General features: G+C 40.8%; 1 protein-coding gene and 1 non-coding gene across 2 annotated transcripts in view; both read right to left on the bottom strand.

Moving 5' to 3' along the window:
* Positions 1 to 21,501, bottom strand: part of Hs3st4 (heparan sulfate-glucosamine 3-sulfotransferase 4) — a 405,585-nt gene that overhangs the window by 238,442 nt on the left and 145,642 nt on the right.
* Positions 14,048 to 14,182, bottom strand: LOC120100422 (small nucleolar RNA SNORA17). Its single transcript, XR_015655955.1, has one exon. It is a non-coding gene; the product is annotated as a small nucleolar RNA SNORA17 (small nucleolar RNA).

Raw genomic sequence — 21,501 nt, 5'->3', positions numbered from 1 at the left:
ATCATATAGCTCCCTTGCAATACAGCTGTGAGAATCAAAGAAGGTCATATAAAGAGTGTGCTCTCCCTTCATTCTGTCACTGTCCCCTTCCAAGATTTTCCTACAAGTTTATTTCATGTTCATGTTCAATCTAGTAAAACATATTATTCTTAAAATAGCTTGTTCATTAGTCATGCATACATAGAAGGTTGAATCAATGTGTGATATTTAGAACAACAAATGATTTTTTTTCTCTCCAAAATGACAACAGAACAGTTAGAACTAAATTTTGAGGACTGAGCCAAGGGAGTGAGTAGACAGTACATGCTCAAGCTTGTTGACAGACGTGCAAGGCCTAGAACCCACAGATAAAGTCAGTGGTGCATATCTGTAATCTCAACACTTCTATGCTAAAATGAGGGAATCAATTGGAAACTCATGTGCCTGCTAGCTTGGAATACACAGTGGGGCAAAAATACCTCAGCACAAGGTAGAAAAAGAGAATCACTCCCAAAAGTTATCCTCCAATCCCAACAGGCATAAGAAATAACATATCAATGCCTATACATACACACACACACACACACACACACACACACACACACACACACACACACAAACACACACACACACACGCACACACCCCACCATCGCCACCACCACCACCATTATTACTTTAAAAAATAGACAAGACAAAATGCCACAGGTTTCTTGGACACTTTTGAGGTAAAGAATTTGGAGTTATACTCAAAGAATCCCAACATACTCAGAGAAGACACATGTATGATGTTCAAAGCTTTACAAATATAAGGGAGAATTTTAAAAATGGAAACTCTTATGTAAAATTTATAACATGAAGTTGGAAAATCCATGCAAAATAAATGAGTTCTTAAGAAAATATAATTTACTGAAGCTGACTCAAGAAGAGGTAGAAAATCTGAGTGGAAGAAATTAGAAATGCTGTCAATATATATGTACACTGAAGAAAAGGTACCGGTGAGAATATTTTGGAAATAGCTACCAAAATTAAAAACACATATACCTTTCAACTCAGAAATCCCACTCCTGGGAGTCTATCAAATAAAAATGAAAGTGCTGGTGCCAAAGAATATGAGTTCAGGTTATTAATGCAGAATTACTTGGGGAAGGAAAAGTGAAGTGAAAAAATGTCCAAGCATAACAGCTGTATTGTCTCACAAATGATAGTTGTCACCAGCAAATCTGCAGTAGCTTCCAGAATGAGTGGATAGTAAAACAGGCAAGAGGAGCCAATGAGCAAACGGCATGTTTGGCAAACAACAATCAAAAAGAGAAAATCCTTCTCTATGTATTTGTGTCTATATGGTATCCTAAACACAGAGAGGCTGCAGAAAGTTACATCCAATACTGTTTACAACACATTACATACATACAACACAGCTCAGATTATACAAAAAGGACTAGGTATGGGTTGGGATGCAAACTAAGGAAGGCAGTTAGCTAAAAGAATGAAAGAAACTGGCTGTAACCTAGAAACTTCATCCCTGCAGCCTAGTTTTCATAGTGCTAGAAGGCTCTATGCAGGCTACCATGGGTAAAAGTAGCCATCAACTTTACCCATCTGTGAACCTTACAAACTATCATCCTGGAAACATATGCCCATTGGTGCAAGAGTGGCACAAATGTTATAGGAGTAACTAACCACTTTCAGTTTGAATTTAAGCTCTACTCCATAATGCCTGCCATTGTTAACAGTGCCAAAAACTGAAGTCTACATAGGTCATAAGCTGCTGGGGAAAACCTACCATTATTATTCTGGTAAATAGAAGTACTAAACTCTAAGGGGTTGGGAATTTAGCTCAATGGTAGAGTGCTTGCCTGGCAAGCGCAAGGCCCTGGGTTCAGTCCTCAGCTCCGAAAAAGAGAGAGAGAGAGAGAGAGAGAGAGAGAGAGAGAGAGAGAGAGAGGTACTAAACTCACTCCTGTGATGTATCATACGCATGGATTAAGTGCATCTCTCAAATATCATCAGAGAATCCTTTTTTTGTGATATATGTGGTGATTAAGATAGAGATACACAACTGGTCAGCTTGCAGAAAATAAGAGCTTGTGAAGTTCTCAGCCCTCAATGGTACCTAGATAGCACAACCCTCCTTCCAAGGCTTAGGGATCATCAAGGAAGAGTGGAAGAAAGACTGTATGAGTCAGAAGGATGGATAACTAGAACAAGACAGTATTTCTCAGACTCAAACAGGTCAGCTGTAGATATGAACTGACATCAGCTATGACAGCATACACAAGACCTAAATATGATCAAACCAGCTAAACTGAAGTGAGAGGTGGTTAGGAAGGTCAACCCCTAGATGAGCAGCTATTGCCAATTAGCGGTTACTGAGAAAGCAGACTAATTTTTCTTCAGTGATGTGGCCCTGAAAGGATACTTACGTTTCAGTAGATGACAGTATCCCCATGCACATACAGACTGCACAAAGTAGATATGATACAGTGGGTTAAAAAAATACGAGTATGAGAATATGTAAAAACAGAATGGAACTGTTGATGAGGGATAGAATTAGGAGGGAGGGAATGGGAAGTGAATGGAATCATAATAAATTATATACATGCGTAACATTTTTAATCAATAAAAAGGAAACAAAAGATTACATGTAAGTTAATGATGATAAAATGCTTTCATGTTATGATTCCCTCTATGTAGAACCATATATGTGTATACCTGAATATGCATGCCACGTGTGTGTATTTGTTTTATGATCACAGCTACAGATTTACAAAAACATGAATAAATAAAAAGGACCCAACTTACACTTTGCAAAGATGGCCTTGGCTGTCCTCTGTATACAACAGAATGCCCTGAAACTAAAATGGTACAAAATTTTTCAGACCACTTTATCAATCTTGGTAGAAAAAGCAAATATCATCAGTTAGAGAAAAAGCTATAGCCCTGCTCCACAAATGGACAGGAAACAAACCACATGCCAATCATGTCCAGAGGTTATCACCGAACCACAGCCACTCAGGGTTGGTGTAAATGATACCAGTAGAAAACTTCAGGGTCCCTACTCCCTTCCCTAAAACAAGGAAGTATTGAGCAAAGTGAAGGTCATTGAGTTTTCTTGGATCCACCATAGAACTAAAGTCACAAGGTAACTCCATCACTCTGAAATCTGGAGATGCATGTGTCACGGTTGGTTAGAGTCAAGAGCTGCCTGGAGAAGCACCCTCACCACGGCGTTGTGGGAACACTTAGGTGAAAATCCTGATGAACTTCTGGGGCTGACCAGTGTAGGCTTGGAATGCCCAGGAGTCCCAGTCATAGAGGGGACGTGATTGGTCTTAATTAGGTATCCAGAGTTCTATTCCATTCTGACACCAATCACTCAGCACAGGCCACACAGGTCCAAGAATTCGAGTAAATCACTAGAATGGGTCTCAGTACCACGAGAACAGTTTGTGTTAGCTGTTTTCCTTACAAAGGTTAACTGTTTTTCTTACAATGGTATGAAGTCGTTTTCTTACAGAGCTGAACAGCAGCTAAGAGGGAGAATCAGCTGTGGGGGCAAGGTATAGGGTGAGCAAAGGACGGAAAGTTTCATGCCTTCTCTGCGCATGCACCTATCTGGTACATCATGATCACCAGCCCGAAACTCTGCGGACCTTCCGAGCTTTCCTGCAGATGTTTCTCCTCATATGCAGAATTGACTTATTGGCTGCATTGGTGACTTGACCTAGTGTCCAGCCCTTCTCCTCTCCCGAGGTAGTGGCTGGACTAAGGTCGGTCTTGCTAATGGCCTATTCAGGGGTCAACTCAGGAGCACACAAAAGATTGTAAATCCCAAGGGCATTTAAAGCTCTGTGCCAGGAGACAAGAACAAAGACTAGATATATTTTTATTTCCTTTATTTCTTTTAAAAAATATTTTCAGTGCTGTGCAGGAAACCTGGGGCTGTGCGCATGCTGAATGCCACTGAACTCCAACCCCATCCCTGAATACATATTTTCTGTTATACTGCAGGGTCCTCTGCCCTTTCATAAATTTCATCTCTAGAAATCCCATTAGAGTGTCTCTGTAAAGAGTAGAATAAAACCGCTGTGGATCTCAGTGCTGGGAAGAAGAGCTGCCCACCGCAGAATAAACCCAGAAAAGACCAGTGGACCCTCAATAGGAAGGATTATTCTTCAAAGGAAAGAGGTCGCTTTGACTCACCTGGAGAAATGCAACCTAAACTCCAACTCCACACTCCCCTTTCTGCCTAAAGGAAGAGAAGACATTCTGAGCACCACAAGAGCTGCAAGCCTCCATAGCCTTGGCTGCCACAACCTCCCTCAGGTAATGATGACTATACCTCCCATGGAGGGGGAGTATTCACAAAAGTCTAAAATGCACAGGGGAATAAAAACTCTGGGCACAGACAAAGCTTCTGGCACCAAAATTAAAGGCAAACACAACCCTACCAAGAGTCAGCCTAACATAAGCACCTCTCACATGGGAGGGCTGTTTATATCACGCGATAACTTCTGGTGTGATGTTCGAGACATGCTACAAGGTAATGAATGTGAGGACTTACTACCCTTAGAGAGGTAGTGACATTTACTAAATTACAGATTAAGAAACAAGTATTCATCTACTCAAATAGACTATAGAACAGCATTTTACAAATGTTAGACTTCAAATATCCCCTACCACTGAAGAAACAACAGTTACTAGAAACCCAAAATAAATACAAAGTAAATATTCTACCATATAGTCCAGAAATGTTGTTACTGAATATACACTCACAATAGTTTAAAACGGGCTCTTGAAGACATCTTTGATTGTCTACATTAAAAGTATCATTCTTCACAATGACTAAAACAGAAAAGCCAACAGTGTCCATCTCTGAGAGAGTGGATAAGAAAAGTGTACCAGACTATTACTGGAATTTACAAAAGAAAAAAGTAGTTGTGAGATGGCTCAGTGGCTAAAGTATTTACTATGCTAGTATGAAGACTTGAGTTATGATCCTTAGTAGTCACATCAAAGCCAGGTTAAGTGGCACCCCAATCTCTATAGTGAGAAACAAGCAGACATCAGGAGCTTGATGACTGACTAGTCAAAGCAAATTTTGAGCTCCAGAATCTCTGAATAAAATAAAGTGAACAACAGAGAAAGAGACCCAACATCAACCCCTGGCATCTCTTTATGCAAGCATGGGCATGTACATCAATCATCAAACACACACGCACACACACACACACACACATACACACACACACACGGGGTGGGGGGCAGATAGATATATTATAGAGACAATGAGAGCACAGCCCCAATGCTCAGAATATCCTATAGCCACAGCTACTGAAATAAACTGCCATCTAGAGACTGAAAAACTTGTCATTCGAGAATGAAGGAAAGATAAACAATTTCCTAGACAAACAGAAACTGAAGGACTTCATCTATCATTAGATTTATCTTCAAAGAAAGACAGATGGCAGACATTGGGTGAAAAGAAAGAAGGTTGAGAATATACAAACTTCTGAACATACAACATTCCCATGGAGGAAAGACCTTGGCCAGATTAATAATACTACTGCAATAGTAGTTGGCAACTACTTTCAAGTCTAGTATAAATATTAAAAAACAAAAATATTTAAAATAACTATAGATATAACCTGTTAGTCGAAATATATGTAGATATATATGTATATTATATATACACACATATATATAGTACAAAAAAATAAAAGAATAGCATATGAATCTAAAATATTAAAAGAAAAGAAGGTTAAGTTTCGAATTTCTATGTATGATTAATCTTAGCCTGTTAGTGATCCAAAGTGGACCGTAGGGTGTTGCACGTGAGCCTTGTGGTGATCAGTATGAAGATACAGTAGTAGCAGGTACCCTGAAGATAGAGAAGACATGATGAATTCAGCCACAAGTGACCTTATAAAATAAGACAGCAAGAGAAGACGACAGAAGAAAGTAACTATAAAATAAAGACTTGTGAGTGTGCTAAGCATAAGAACTTAGATGCTCAATGGACATGTACATCAACCCTCAACAAGTGCTCGATCCTAAACCAGACTCCTATATCCACCACCACCCTCCAGCCAAGCTTAGGGAATACTGTGGAAGAGGAGGCAGAAAGCATTCAAAAGCTAGATGTCGGGGAGAACTGTGAAATGCCGTCCTCTGGACGTGACTATTTCAATCACAACTCACACCAGCTCTACTTCCCCTGCACAAGACCTACATGAGATCAAACCAAACAAACTGAAGGTTGGTAGCTGATCATTCCTGGGAGAGAGAGTGTCATTCCGTTTTGAGGTTGTGACTACTGGTAAGTTTTCCATGCTCCAGTGCTCCAGTGGATGGGAAATACTAACTGGATTTAGTGAGTTGCCAAAAGCAAAAAAGGAAAGAAACATAAACTTGAAAATAGGATGTATTGGGAAGGATATGGTGGGAATTGGAGGCAAAATTTGGGGTAGATAGAATCATATTAATTTGTGTATGTATCAAATTATCAAGAATAAGGAAAAATCAAAGACAGCAAACAAAAAGGAATGTTAAATCCTTAATAACAATAATCTATTTAATGTAAATGGTTTAAATTCTTTAGGTAAATGATGCAGAGTGGTCAAATTAATTTTAATCAAAACTTCCATATAATTCATTAAGCCTAAATCTTGAAGACACAGAAAATGTGAACAAATCAATAATAAAAGAGGAGACTGGATCAATAGATAAAAACCCTCCTGAACTAAGAGAGTGTCAGTACCCAACCAAACATCTAAAGATCAAGTGGTTACAATACTTTACAAGCACATCCAAAAATTTGAAGATGTTCCCAAGCTAATGTTTCAGAATTCAACATGTCCCTGAGATCAAAAACCAAACACCACCATCATGACAAGAAAATTAGTGGTCAAAATCATTATAGAACACAACCTAAAAATGCTCAACAAAACATTTGCAAGCTAATTTATGGAAAAAGAAACAGAACAAAACCCTACAACATGATTAAGTATAATTTAATCCTAGTGTGCAAAGATGGTACAACATATGCAAATCAATAAATGTGATCCATCACATCAACAGAATGTATAATAGATGTCATGTGAGCATTTCAAAAGACTCAGAAAGCAACACTCAACAAAATTCAACATTCTTGGGGATGGGTTAAAAAATACAGGTTTTACCACACTTACCTAATATGCATGGGGCTCTGGGCTCCTTCCCAAACCCTGATAAACACTCGACAATATCCTCAACATACTAAAGCCACTATGGCAAACTCATAGTTAACGAAAACAAACTTACATAAGAGATACATAAAACACTTCCCTTCAAGATTAGGGATAAAACCAGGATTCTCATTATTGACATTTCTGTTCAGTATAATACTCAATATCATCTCCAGAGAAACTAAGCAAGAAAATGAAAAAAGCCAACTGCATCCAAAATGAAAAAGAAGAAATTGAATTTTCTCTGTTTGCAAAGAATATTATCTTATATATAGAAAACACTCAGGATTCCACCAAATTTATGTTAAGATCAATAAGCAACTTCAGTGCAGTTGTGGTATATAGCATAGGCACAAAAGTCAGTTTCGTGTCTATATTTAGGAGACATGAAATTAAGAAGACAACTTCTTTTGCAAACACACTCTTTAAAATTCACTGGAAATGAATTTAACCAAGAAGTTTACATATCTACATCCTGATAATGAGGCTGGAGAAACAAGTGAGTTGTTGAAGTAAGGAGAAATTAATAGGCTGGTGAAATGAAACAGAACCATCTAGAAACAGAGCAACAACTATAAGGAAGCTGGGAATGAAAACCAAAGAAGCCTGATTCAACAATGTAACAAAGACTAGGATTGGCTCAGCCAGACACAGATTTGGAAACCTCTACATCATCATTTTTCCTGTTGCACACAAAATTAGACTTCAGATAAATTGGTATTAAAAAGTCAAAGCAATTAGAGAATAATACATGATAATAGTTTTATAATGTTGGGGCAATAGGAAGCATGAAACAATATGAAATCTCAATCAGAGGAAATATTTCAAGAATGACATTGGCTGATTTGACAGTGTATAATTTAAAACATCTGTTTGACAAAATACTATAAAGACAGTCCCAAGATCAATTTAAACATAGGTGTCCTTGTAAGTGAAGTTATTCGACACTTCAAAGGCTCTTTAAAAAGGAGAAAAAATAATGCGTTTGAGAAACTTGAAAACATGCATAAGAAATGCTGGAAATGTAAATAACAGATACACACAGATTTGCTGGAGTTTACTACTAATGGGGGAGGGCAGGTCTCTTACCCCTGCTCTACAACCTGTCTAGGTCTTCTTCTATCCAGTTCCCAGAACGTGTACACATCTTTTCTGATGATTTGATGCAGCGTTCTTTAGTTATTAATGTCTCTCTACTATATCTGTTCTTTGTTTTATGGGGCCAGGTTTTTGTTACTAACTCTGTTGGTATGAATTTTGAGAAATTTTTAGATATTAAAAAATCATAAAATGTCTACTTTTGTGTTTGTGTTAAGTTCCTAGGGCTGCTATTTAAAAGTACCACAAACTGAGTGGCTTCAAATGACAACAATTTATTTATCTCACAGCTCTGGAGGCTAAAAGTATAAATCAAGATGTCAGCAGGACCAAGTTCCCTGTGGTGAGATGGGCTGGAATTCCTCTCCACTTCTTCCTGGCACCCGTAGCCCAAGAGTTCTTGGCTTGTGGCAACATCATCTCAATCACTGTCTCCATCTTCAGGCAGCCTCTGCTCCCCCTGTGTTCTTTGTCTTCACACAGCACTGTTCTCTATAACTGTCCTTATGAAGATGTCAGACATGAAGGTTTCCTGCTCTTCTCTCATATGAACCTGGCTGATTACAGCTACAGGAGCCTTCTTTTGCAGATAAAGGCATATTCTGAGATACTAGCAAACAGAACCTCAGTAAATCCATCCCAGGAGACATCTCGTATAAGAGACTTGGGTGAAAAATGTTGAGTACAGGAACCAACCTCAAAAGGTTGTAGTCTGTAAAGACTCACTCACAAGACATTCTCAGAAGAATGGAAAAACAGAATAATTGAAAATAGCACTTGTCTTGGGCTATTGGGAAGTTGTGCCATAAGAACAGAGCACAAAACGTAGGTCATTTTGGGAGAAGTCAGCCTCGCAGAATAGCTCAGTTCATACAGCAGTGTTTACATGAGTCTTTTTATGTGTTTAAATTCATATAACTGTGCATAGGTTTGTCATCTGCTCCAAAAGATCGGAACTCTGAACCCCCTAACCCCTAACACTCAGAAGAGTTCATGTTTTGGAGACAAGTTCTCACTATTATAGGCTTCAGCAGAAGAATAAAAAAAAAATTCTGCCAGAATGTTCAACAAAACCACTAAATCCATTGACCTATGGTATCTAGTAGGGGGCTAACAAATAAAAATCCTAGAACCGGGAGTGGGAAACCTCATAGAGTTGTTGGCCAGTGAGGTCTCATTGGCACCCCAAATTACAGGATGCTGTCAATGACCTTGGTTGCCATACCGAACTTGATGCTAAGTCATTATGGTTGAAGACATCACGTACTTAAGTCATAACATGGGGAAATCAAGCTAGTACTCATTTGGAAGCTTCATCCCTACTGGTTATCTTTCAAAGTGTTAGAAGAAGCTATGCAAGTTTCCAGTGGAGGAACGTAGTTCCTTCAGTCTTATCCAGCTGTGAATGCTATGGGCTACAATAATGACCATCCTGGAAAGACATGCCCACTAGTGCCATAGTGGAATGAATGTCAGGGGAATAACCAGCCTCTTTTTGATTGGATTGAGATATTGCTCCAAATGTTGAAAGGCACATGGAACCATTACTAGGGTCATGGACCTATGACTAGACAGGACATAAGCTCTAGGGAAGAAGGTATTTCTATTATTCTACTAAACAGACAATATACTAAACCAACTCACATGGCTTTCCCTCATACCCACAGATTAGCTCACCTCTCATCCCTCATCAGAAAAGCTTCTTTTCGCATTACATGGCTATTAACTATGTAGTAAAAGTGCAGAGAAATGAGAATTTGGAATGATCAGCTCCAAAAGGCACATCTGTATCATATTCCCTCGTCCCAAGGCTCAGGGATCATGTAGAAGATGCTAACAGAAAGATTCTAAAAGTAAGAGACAGTGGATGAATACAAGGAAACAGTGTTTTCTAGACAAAGCAGGGCCATTGTACATATAAATTCATAGTACTTGGTATACCAGGCACAAAACCCATGAAAACTCAAGCCAGGAAATTCCCAGGACCACAAGGGAAGGTAGGTAGCTGGGCAGGCTGTGGTGCTACACACTTTTGATCCCAGTATGTAGGAGGCAGAGGTAGGCAGATTTCTGTGAGTTTGGGAGTCTACAGAGAGAGTTCCAGGACAAGACAGGCTACACAGTAAAATCCTAACTCAACAAAAGGGGTTGGGAAGTAGAGCATGAAGTCCCACCCCTAGCTGAGGAGCTACTGTCAATGGATGGCTGCTGGGGATGGGGGAGGGCATCCATTTTCTTTAAGATTGGGGGCTTTCGAAGGTTGATCAAGCTCCACTAGAAGGCTGCATATCCAAGAACTGTACTTTTGTCTGTTTGCTTTCTTTAATTTATCTTAAGAAGACTCAAAGTTCGGTCAGTTAAGAAGGGAGATCTGGGGTTTGGGGATTTAGCTCAGTGGTAGAGCACTTGCCTAGCAAGCACAAGGCCCTAGGTTCAGTCCTCAGCTCTGGAAAAAAAGAAGGGAGAGCTGACCCAAGAAGAAAGCAGATATGATCAAAATAGATGGTGTGAAATTCTCAAAGAACTAATAACAATGAGAAAAATTAAGCCCCAAACCTTTTAAGTGACAATGTAACACACAAGTGGAAATTCTGATGATATGTAGACCTACTATTTCCCTTGCTTAAAGGTGGAATAGTGCACACACATGAGTTAAAGATGGCTCAATACACACACAGCAGTTAAAGGTGGTTCAGTGCACATACACAAGCCATTTTTTCATTCACAAAAGTACTAAACAATATTGTGTGAAATCACATTTAGGACTCATGTACAATCATACATGAAACAAAAATAAATGTCAAGTTTAATCTTGGGTCCCATCACCAACATATTTCATTATGAATTTGAAAAATTCCAGAAACAAAAAATAATTTCTAAGTTCTGCAACATTTCCAATCCCAACCCTTTCAATCTATACTTTTTAAAAACTAAGCTTTACCTATAAGTAATAGAAATAGAATTAAATACATCTACTGTTCTTAGGCATTCAAACTTTATGGTTTTGATGTTTGCAAACCAACCAAATATTTTTACTAAACTCCTACCTCATTCTTATTTCTGCCCTAAAAAATCAGTGCCAAGCAGAACTAGCATGTTCTCACCTTGTGAGAGCTGCCTTCATTTACTGGCTTTTCTTCTATTGAGAAGTGAAACCCAGCCTTGTTTACACATGCCAAATCATACAACTGACGCATATATTGACAGCCCTACAAAGTCACTGAGTTTCTTGAAAAACAAAACAAAACACACACACACACACACACACACACGAGGAATGGTGGGAATGAGCAATTACGGTGTAATTAACTCCGCTCCAATGTGAGTCCTATTGGTGTAGACACATCTGTAATGGCCTGTTCCTTTGTTTCCTGTAAGAATTATTGCAGCTAGCATCACCCCACGATCACATTATTCTGCTCTAGAAAAACACTCAGTGCATGAAGGAGATGAGCATTCCTCGTTGATTCAGTCTCTGGAAGAAATTTCTGTCCAAGACAATGCATAATTTTGATGCAATTCTCTTTTTGATTCTCAAGCAGTGGAATCCGAACAATTTCAGTCATTTGCTTAACAAAATTCCCCCAAGCTCTAAGAAAATGCTAGCATATTGGTATCTAACCAGTAAGAATAATGAAGATGATAATAAACATCTACACTACCCAGGTTATATTTACCTTTCTTAACTTTTTATTGTTTTTATTGTGAATTTCACATCATGGACCCAATCTCACACATCTCTCCCTCCCCTCATACCCACCCTCCACCATTGCAACTTCCTCCCCAACATAGAAAAAAATATCATTGTGGAAGCTATCGTGTTTTCACAGCATGTCCCACAGTATTCCTTTTATCCATACTTCTTTGCTCACAAATGTTCATTCCAATGACTCGCTGGTCTGATACAAGACATCTGGTTTCTGTTCTTTTATCAATACTAGAATATCACTGAGACTCCTTTTGGGTAACCCTATTGTTGCCCTGTGTCATGGAGGTCCTATACTATTGGATCTATAGGACCAGCCCCTTCATGCACTCCAGCAGTTTTATGGGGTGGATGTTGTGATGGGAAAATCAAAGCCCTGGATCTGGGTCTGAGAGGTGTCAGACCACCAGCTCTCCCACTCTCGTGCCCTCAGAACCAGCTTACTCAAAACTCCTGCAACCAAGGCCAGCTATACCTTGCCGCCCAGTTTAGATATATAGACTGCGATCCCAAGCGTTGCAGCTGGTGAGGCATGTGTCCAGTTCTATCACTCCCATGACCCTGGGGCTAGTTCTCCAGTCTACCATAGGCAGTGAGGGACAAGGAAGGGGAGGAGGCTGTCTTTCCCTCTTCTGTACCACAGCCCAGCAGGGTCAGCTGTCCCACTCATGTCCTTGGGGTTGGCTCACCTGCAACCCCCATTGCATTGTCCAGGGCCAATTCTACTGGCTGCCCAGGAGAAATGCAAAGCCTGCTCTCCAAAGGGCTACAGCAGGTAGTGGGTATGTCTCTCCTGTTCTCACAATTGTAGGGTCAGCTCTCCTGTCTGCCATAGGTGGCAAGGGGCAAAGGCAGGGTGAGCAGGAGCAGGGATGCAGGATCGCTCCCTTGCATGTGTCATCATGTAGAAGACAAGTGGCAGGGTCAGCTTTCCCATGCTCATGCCCTCGGCTACCAGGGTCAGCTCAATTGTGCTGCTCAGGCAAGGTGCAGGGCCTGCACTCCCAAGTGCTGCAGCTGGGGAAAGACAAGGACATCTCTCTTGCTCTTATGACCCCAGGTCCAAGTCTCTCACTTGCTGTAAGTGATGAGGAGTGAGGGGAGGAGGGTATCTTTCTGACTTCCATGCCACTGCAGGGAGATGGATGATAGGTTCAGCTCTCCCATGCTCAAATCCTCAGCCCAGCTTACCCACAATGCCCTCAATGTGTGTGTGTCATTTACCTCAATACTTCAGCTTGGAAGCAGAAGGGCAGGGTCAGCTCTCCTGCTCCCATGTCTCTAGGGCCATGATATCCTATCCCATAGCTATCCCATGATGCCCAGGTATCTGGTAGGGCCAGTTCTGCACAACCCTCAGACATCAACATCTGCTTGGCCTTTGATGGTATCAGACCCTGCTGCTACAGAGCCATGGACCCAGATGTGACCCCTGGTGGCAGCATAGACCAGGACTACACCATAGTCTTAGGTAGCATCACCAGCTACTCACAACTGGCTTTTCATCACTACCCTGGAGTCTCCAGTTCTGCCTCTCTTCTTTGTGTGCACATCCTTCTGTTTCTCTTTCTCTTCCAATTCTCTACCACTTGCTCCTCTTAGTGGCACCTGGGGTATCTGTGTCTGGGGTTGTCTCAGGAGTGGTCTCAGGAGTGCTATACCCGGCTTGTGCACTATGTCATCTGGTAGGGGTCATCTGGAGCACGGTCTGCCTCCACCCAGGCCAGTGTGGTGCTAGACTAGTGGTGATCTCAGGCTAGCTTCCTATCTAAGCACTCTGGTGCCAGTCCGGTGGTTGTCCTGTTCTCACTCCTCACACAGCTTGCCCTAGTGGGCCCTGGAGAGGGTCATCTGTCTCAGGCTCACTCCCACCCAAGGCCTGTGTTCCCAAGAAGGTTCTTCTAGTTTCCAGGTTGGTTCCTGTCCTGAGATCCCTGCCTGGCCTGCCTGGTGCCAGACTAATAGTCACAGGTTGGCTCCCTACCCACGTCCTCTGCAGCTGGACTGGTAGTGGTCGCAGGCTAACTTTCTTCAGGGAATATTAGGCTACTACTAATCATTCAGATGTTCACAGATCAGAACACTGAGTGTAGACTTGGGCTTTCTTCTCTCTGCCATCTACTGATACATGTGTGAGACAGCAACCACACCTGTAATGCCTCTAGGGGTAGGTATTTCCTACTCTTAATATATGTTTAATTATATTCTTATATATTAGTCTTAAGTGGATGGCTAGGACCACTCTCCCATGAGTTATGATGGTCAAGAAAGCCAAGAGACTCTCACAAAATGTGCATACCTCAGAAAGTTTTGAGCATCTTCAGTGGGGTCAAATGAGATGAGGTGGTAAGTTAGGCTGCAAGGGCTAACAATGGCCTCTGGACCCAATCTTTGGGCCTGACTCTCTGCTGCACTGTTCCCTGGCTCTGGAACTCTGGAGAAATGATTGACCTCTCTGAGTCTCCACTATCTCTTCTGCAAAATGGCGAAGGAGCAACAGTAGCTTTGTATGGTCTTGGAGACTTGGTGTATCCACTCAACAAATGAAGATCTACAAGTGCATCTGCCATCGTCTGGAAAGTTGCAGGCCATTTGGGGTTTGAACACAAACTGACATGATCTTTTTTAATAGAAAAAAGGAAACAGTCTCTTGTTTTGCTGTGCAAGGTGGAGACAAGGGAGTGCTAGGAACACTGGATGGGATTTTCTGTCCTTCCTGAGTTGTATGTGTCAGGGTGGTAAAGGCTGAGGAGCATGTAACACAATGTTGTCTCATAGACAACTGGATTTATTAAATTAGTAACTGGAATGTGGAGGCTCCGGGGGTCAAACACACAGGAGCTCCAGTATACATGGGAGTCACTGCAGTTAGGAGAAAGAGCCAGGCTGTGGATCACGTGAAACCTTCAGTGTATAAAGGTGATGAGAGAGAAACCATTCTCGGAGAGAGTTGGGAGGATGAGGGCAAGAGCTTCAGGAGTTTCAAAGGAATGAGCATCCAAGAGGAGACAAATGGGAAAGAGGATGCAGAAAGAAGTAAATGAAGGTCTCAGTGGTGACAGAACTTGGTGGGGCAAGGTGGCATGATGACTGGCTGTTTGGCTAATTCTAAGCATCTAACCTTATCTTGCTGAACTAGATAAGCCTGATTCAAATCCCAGCTCTGCCAGTCTCACCACTAGTTTTATATGATGAGTCCTTTAAGATTCTCAATGCTCAACCTTCTCTTCTATAACATTAAATAATACAGAACCCACTCATATTACCTTGTTAAGTGTATAGAAGAGGATTCAATTCAACACTACTACCAACTACTGTAACCAACACATGGCCAAGCTTATTAACTACTTGTTACAAAATGTGCATTGTATTTACACTAAGAAATTACAAGTAACCATCAATAGCACAGCAGAATGGCCAGTTTCAGAAGTGTTCCGCACATAATCATTTCCTGGCTATTTACAAGACACAGCATGCTTCAGACATCTGAACTCCAGATGCCTCCTTGTTCCTGAAAGTGATCTTCCTTGCTCCACTTGCCCCTACTTAGTTGTTAGCTCTGGCAATATTTTCTTCCAAAGACAAAATATGTGTAAGTTACCTCTGGTTACTAGGGTGGGCAAGGGGGGTGGGGTTGGCAGATCACAGGGCAGTTCAAGAGCAATCAGAATAGAGAATAGCAATGGGAATCATTTAGAAAAGAAGAGGCCATTAGATGGTGGCAACAGGGGACAGAGTGCATATGCAGCAGAGACAGGGGAAGGTAACACCCTGGAGTATGGGAAAGCTGGAAGGTCTTTATTCAGCCTGATATGTAGTACCTCATAAAAATGAATGCTCACAGAGATGAATAATGGGAAGCAGAGGTGACTCCATGCAACATGCCCGCCCCCATGCAATCAAGGATGGAAAGCAAACAGCAAACACAAAGCCAAACAACCCCGGCACAGTGCCCAGCCTGCCAGTCATCTCATAGAAAAGCAAGCATGTAGTCTAAACTCCCAGTGGAGTCCACTGCCCATACAGGAATATGATGCAGTGTTTAATGGCTCAGTTCTTAGCTGTCTCTCATTTCCCATAGAAAAATTTTCCTTGAGCGCATTTTCCATAAGCTTTATTTAGTTACCCAGCTACTAAACTTTTGAAGTAAAATAGGGGAAAAAAACCTGAGTTGAGGGGGCTGGGGATTTAGCTCAGTGGTAGAGCGCTTACCTAGGAAGCGCAAGGCCCTGGGTTCGGTCCCCAGCTCCGAAAAAAAAAAACCTGAGTTGATTTCTCAAGTACTTTGGAATGAGAAAATAAACACAGAACCTCCCTTTGCATGCAACTGACGCTTGTGCAAATCTGTTTATGTTCATCTGTCCTGGCCTTACTTCCCTTGCCTTTCTTAATGCAGAATACTTTCCAGACACATAAGGGTCTGAAGAGAAGCACTGCCTTCTTGCCATCCCTGTGTCTTTGTACAATGTTCTTCCCTTTTTCCACTTTCAAGTACCCCAGACACTAAAGCAAAGGTTCTCAACTTTCCTAATGCTGCGACTCTTCCTTATGTTCTGGTGATCTCCAACCATAAAATCATTTTTATTGTACTTCGCAACTATAATTTTGCTATTTTTAAGAGTCATGTTATAAATAACTGTGTTTTCCAATGGTCTTAGGCGACCCCTGTGAAAAGGTTGCTCAACTCCCAAAGGGGTCATGACCAACAGGTTGAGAATGTCTATACTAAAGGGATGACCTCTGAGAGCCAAGCCTCTGCAGAATCAAGAATGGCAATAGTGGGGCAATGCAGATCAATGCATGTGCAAGTGTGAGGACCAGAGTTTAGGTTCCAGGAACATACATAAATCTTGATGCTTTATCATACCTTTGTAGCCCTTACATCCCTTCTGCAAGATAGGAGGCAGGGACAAAAGACTCTCCCAGAAGCTCACAAGCCAATTAGCCTGACCTGAAGTCCAGTGAGGACCAACACCCGAGCTTATGCCATGACACGGAAACACTCAAACATGTACAAACAAACAAACAAACACACACACACACACATGCATGCACGCATGCACACAAATTCACACATCCACAGGCATATTGAAAATTCAGAATTATGGTATTGAGATAGTATTAAGAAGAAATCTGGGAGAGTATGAAATGAGGAAACATGCCTTGTCATTTCTGTGAGTTCATGGGAAGAGTATGAAGAGATGGCACTCAGTTGACCTGGAGCCTACTTATTTCTAGAAAGGTTTCACAAAGGAGGAAATACTCGAACTTCATCGAGAAGGTAAAGTAGAATGTCTCAGGGAGCTCAAGACCCATGCTTTTTTCTCCATATAGGATTTTAAATTTTGATTCCAAAATTAATGATTTTTTACAAGAAAGCATCTCTATAGTCATTGTAATGAAACATAAGAGTGTTATAGAATATAATTAAAAATAAAACAGCAGGGGGTTGGGGATTTAGCTCAGTGGTAGAGCGCTTGCCTAGCAAGCGCAAGGCCCTGGGTTTGGTCCCCAGCTCCGAAAAAAAAAGAAAAGAAAAAAACAAAAACACACAAAAAATAAAACAGCAAAATGACATTCAAGTAAAGGAACAAAATAATAAATGGGATTAGTAACACATGTGAGAAGACTATCGACTTAGAGTGGCCAGAAGAGACGGATGTTGAACTAACAAAACACATGGTCCTCGTTGAAGCTCCAAGCATCATGGAAAGTGATTCATGAAATAACAGAATATGCATATGCACATGCATGTGTGTGCATGTCACTCAAATCACTCAGAAGTCTATGGAGTAGGTGACAGATGACCTACTCAGAGATTCACGAATCAAAACTCTGATAGAAAGAACAATTTTTCTATTGAGAATTCAGCATGACCAGATGGCTTGTTGTAAATACGTCATCCTACACAAATATACATGTGTGGGTCCACACCCGCATGTGTATTATATTGGTCCTATTTTGTTGTCAATGACAGAATGCTACCTGGTAAGTGAATTTTTAAGAACACTTTATTCCAACTCAGGTCTTGGAGGAAGAAGGTCAAGAGTCCACCTGTATGTAGATGGCCTTACCTGCAGAGTCCCCAGGTGACACAGGAAATCATGTGTCCAGAGAGAGATGGAGCGAGGAAGAGAAGGAGAGAGATTGGAGGAGAAAAGGAGTTCTCTCCCTTTCCTTACAAGACTGCCAACATTTCATCATAGCAGCTCCTTACCTTCCTAATTCTCAAGGTTCACCTCAAGGTCCCACCATCCAACTCAGCAGTCACAAAAAGCCTCTAGCTTCTCAGTATCTCACAGTGGATTTCAATGTTCAAGACATGAACCTTATCCATGACGCCGTATCCAAGCAACAATGTACGTCAAAACCTTAACATACTTATTAGGTCGGAAGGAAAATCTAAATAAACTCCTAAGAGAACAGAATTGTTAGAGGTACATAAAGAAAACAATGTGGTAAATTTAGACACTGCTAAAACCACAAAACGACCCATTTAGAGATTTTTAAATGGTTTTCTAAATCATTCTTGGGTTCCGTGGAAATTTAAGCCTGAAGTTACAACTTATTTGGAAATGGAGACTGTGAGCAGTTCACGTCTAAATTATGCAGAGAAGCAGTACTCAGAAGTAATGCTGTAACTTTAAATGTGTATTAGAAAACAGAGAGGATTGGAATGAATGGCCTGAGCTAAACATTCAACTTAGGGAGCCTGGATAAACGATGCTTGTTTAAAAGCCTAACAAAAGTGAAAAGAAAAAAAATAAATAAATAAAAATAAAAGCAGAAATGAGTAAACTAGAAAACAAAAGAAAAACGGGACTTGCTAGCAATAAGATGAAAAGTTAGCTTTCTCAAAAGAGCAATAAAAATCAACAGACTTCTGAGCCGGAAGATCAAGGGATAAGGAGCCGGATCTCAATGCTACAAACGATAAAGATCCATCTCTACAAAGGATTCAAGCTTTACACGCCACAGAAATTTTCTGAGATAAATCTGAAAACATAAGTAAGCACAAAAAGTTTATATTCTGATGTTAACTCAAAAGTGGGAGGGGTTGAGCCGGCATGTACCGCTCCTGAGTGGACACACCCCTCCCAGGGGCGGTGCCATGCATAATGAAGGAGGTCTGCTGGCTTTCCTGCCTCAAGTGAGCAATGCACCGTAACTATTTCAGAACACTGGGAAGCAGTTCAAAATTCCTCAAATCATGCCAAAGACTAACATAAAACTGACACAAAACTAAACTGTGTCTCACCACAGACAAACATTCCCCAAAGAATACATGAATTTAGTACATAAATACAAATGCCAACATTGACAAACAGTAAGCCAAAGATTTTATTTCAGCAGCGTTTTAGTTGTTTAGTTTAGCTTAGTTTAGTTTAGCAGTGTCTGATTGACGGTTAGCACCCTCAAATCAAAAACAAGGAAAAGGGACATCCATCTTGGGAGTGTCTGAACAGTCCATTTCTATTTCTGAGAAAATCACTACCTTCACTAAACAAAAGGGAAATTTTAAACAAAACTCCACAGGTTTATTAGGTGCTGGTAAGCTTTAAAATCAAGGGAATTTTTTTCACTCTGATGAAAAATATTGAGCTCAAATCTATAAATATCTAAACATCGCATTAACAATTATACAGAAAAATTATTATTGCTAAAACTAGAATAAAATTTGATCGTTAATATTCAAGGCATGGTAGAGTTATTCTGAAATGTGCATTGGTGTCTTGCTGATCTGAATGTCTGTCCACCACCTATGTGCAGTACCTGAGGAAACCAGGGGAGGGCATTGGATCCCCTGGGACTGCACTTACAGATGGTGGTAAAACTCTCTACTATGTCAGTGCGGCGGACTGAACCTGAATCCTCTGCATGAGCAGCCAAAGCTCCTGACTGCTGGGCCATCTCTCCATCCTCAACACTGTATGGTTTTAAAAACTGAAAATAACTAAAATTACAAAGCAAACCACAAATTGTCGTTATTTGCACAGGTGATAATATTCTACTTGGAAAAAATTGTTAAATCAAATTAGTTTTTACAAATAAGTAAGAGACTAAATTGATTATATGAGAAAAAATCATGTCTTCAGGACACTACTGAGAATTTATGAGAGAAAATCCCAACGACAAAATTAATTTAAAAAACGCAATATCTGGCCATAAACATAAGAAACCAGGTCATAACCAACTGAAAAATGAACCACATTCCTTGACTTGTGATCAAGTGTGTTACTCTATAGCCTCGGGTCTACCCCAGTAGCACTCTCAACTTAGTGCTTTAAAGAAATTCAAATACCCTGCTGATCAAACATCTAAAACACTCTGTGTGCCTGGCCACTAACACAGTCTGGAGTTGAAGTAGTAGAGTAAGCAGGGTGTCTGCCTTCTTCTTTTAGCATCAGAATATGCCAGAAGCTGCAGTCATTGAAAGAATAAGGCTCTGCGAACAGCTTAGTTCTTCTGAGTCTGGCACTTAGATAATGGTGCTGGGAAAACTCAGGAAGAGGAGGGGATAAAAATCATTTCCCACAGTAAATCAGGAGTAGAATTTAATATACATTGACTTTAAAAATGTTTAAAATCAAAACTAAGCACACCTTGGAGGGGACTGAAGATATCTTAGCAGTTAAGAGCACGTACCGCTCTTGCAGAGGATCCAAGTCTAGGAATCAGCACCCATGTCAGGTGACTTGCCAAAGTGTTCAACACCTCAGTCTCCAGAGGGGCTGAAGCCATTCATTTTTATCATTTTAAAATGTGCGCATGCATGTATTGTGCATGGTAAATGTGTGTGCTTCTATATCTTTAAAAATATAAACATCTGTGAGTGAAAGACAGTACAACCCTAAGATACTAACAGCAAACAGAAAGGATACAAGTGAGGTTGCAAATCGTAACAAGTACTAACGACAAAGCAGGAGTGACCAGGCCTGGCTAACTCCTGATCAACCTCATTTGGGTTTCTGCTCCCAGTGAACACATTGAAAAGTTCCCTGCAGGCTTATGAAAAGCTCTCAGTTTCTACTAAACAACACAAAATGAAACAATAAAACCAACACACCCGGGACACATGACACCAGCCCTGCTAGTCACTGTTCAAGAGAGAGTAGCGGAGAGACTTAGAAAACCGAGGACTGACTAGCCTCAGTCCACGAACAAATAAATGCTAGCACCTTCCTGGCTCTAGACTGGTTGGTGTGTAAAAAAAAAAAACCCTTATTTGCTAAGTCACTGTTAAACTTGTTGCTGTGCCTTACAGGGGCCATATCCAATCTCTAGCAATAATAATTTTAAAAGCATAATATAATCCCAGCACGTGAGGCTGAAACAAGGTTAGGCATTCAAGACCAGCTTGGGCTATAGAGAAACAAACAAACGAATAAACACATAAGCAAACATCAAAATTAACAGGGGCTGGAGGCTCAGTGGATAAATGCACCTGTGGTGGCAGCATGAGGACATGAGTCACACACGTGAAAAACCAG

Source organism: Rattus norvegicus, chromosome 1 (genome assembly GCF_021556685.1).
Source record: "Rattus norvegicus strain SHRSP/BbbUtx chromosome 1, alternate assembly SHRSP_T2T, whole genome shotgun sequence".
NCBI classification, from domain to species: domain Eukaryota; kingdom Metazoa; phylum Chordata; class Mammalia; order Rodentia; family Muridae; genus Rattus; species Rattus norvegicus.
This window is presented reverse-complemented; position numbering and strand designations above follow the sequence as displayed.